Source organism: Phalaenopsis equestris, unplaced genomic scaffold, assembly GCF_001263595.1.
Source record: "Phalaenopsis equestris unplaced genomic scaffold, ASM126359v1 Scaffold000840, whole genome shotgun sequence".
Classification (NCBI taxonomy): Eukaryota; Viridiplantae; Streptophyta; class Magnoliopsida; order Asparagales; family Orchidaceae; genus Phalaenopsis; species Phalaenopsis equestris.
The window spans coordinates 5,310,550-5,312,197 of record NW_018165280.1 but is presented as its reverse complement, the minus strand read 5'-3'; positions in this window follow the sequence as shown (position 1 = coordinate 5,312,197).

The window sequence follows — 1,648 nt, the reverse complement described above, 5'->3', positions numbered from 1 at the left end:
CATTTGATGTTGAAAACTTGTCTTCTCGAACAAGGTAAAAGGTGTTGTTTCGTCAGTTGGAACTAAAACGCTCATATTGGATCATAAGGGATTTCTTCCTTTTGTAGGGCTGTGCCAAAATATTTTGAAGATAACTCTCTTGAATCCAAGTCACATGAATCAAAACGTATAAGCTTGAATGGGATTCTACAGCAGAAGACTCGGAGGCAATGCTCAAGACTGCTATTTGCAATTCGAGTAATTAATTTTACTTTATTTTTTAAATAAAATTGCAACTGATATAACTTAAAGAAAAACAAAGAAGTAATTGAAACAATACTTAAATAATATAGAGAAACAACTGTTCAATCTAAAAAGAGAAAATATAATAACTCACGTGAAAACTAAAAATACCCTAAAGTAAAGTCTAAGGTTGAATAGTCTGCTCCGGTGGAAAAGATTCACGGAGTAACTGGGTGAAACCTGACATGTAAAATATCAACAAGTTGTTCGACAAATTAAACTCAGTAAATGACAACTATTTATTAAAAAAAAAATAGAACATGTATATGTAATATAAACAATACAAATGGACAATTTATTATATGCATAACCAAATTTGTAAAAGAGTATTAAATGCTTGTGATCATGATTTTGAGTAATTTAACTCTTACACTTTTAATTAAATATTTATAATATCAAAATATCACTTGTGTTTATACATAGAAGACTTATTATTATTTTAACATTTTTTGATCATAAACAAGTGCAATATATGTCTACGCACATACATACACAAACACACACACACAAACACACATAGACATAGGGCTGTAAACAAGCGAGCTCAGACTTGGCTTGTGTTCGGCTCGTTCGAAATAACTCGTGTTTGAAATCAGCTTGTGAATAGTGTGTTCGTGTTCGACTCGATTTAAAAATTTGTGTTCGTGTTCGGCTCGAATTTGACTCGTTAAACTTAAATTGAGAAAAATAGTTGTAAAATGTGGGATTCGAAACTGGATCAAATATATACTTAAATTTAAACAAAAGAAGACACTAACCACATTGTCACATGAGGTGATATGATTTAAACTTATACATAAACATATATAATATATTATTATATAAATAATATATGTAATATATTGTTATATAAATAATTATATATATATTTCTTATTTCGAGCTAAAACGAGCCGAACACGAGCAAACAAAGCGCTGTTCGTGGTCAGCTCGTTTATAATTCGAGCTTTAAAAATTTTTTTGTGTTCGGCTCTTTCGTGCTGAATATGGGCTACTTAACGAGTCGAATATGAGCTGTTCGCGAACAACGAGCTTTTTTGACAGCCCTACATACACCCTGAAATAAAGAAGCACAGACACCAATCATATGAAAAATCAACAATTTCTCTAAGGACCTAGTTGCTTTGGCTAGTCACAACTAGGGCTATCAAAAAAGCTCGATCTTCACAAATAATTTGTGTTCGGTCCGCTAAGGATTTCGTGTTCTATTTGTACGATAAGCAAACAAGATGAACACGAATAAATTTTTTAGTACGGTTTATTAACGAACCGATTACAAACAAACTTGTGTTCGATCGTGTTTGAATCGTTATTGTTCGAATTATAAAATAATTTAAATTAATTATATATAAAAATTCTAATATATT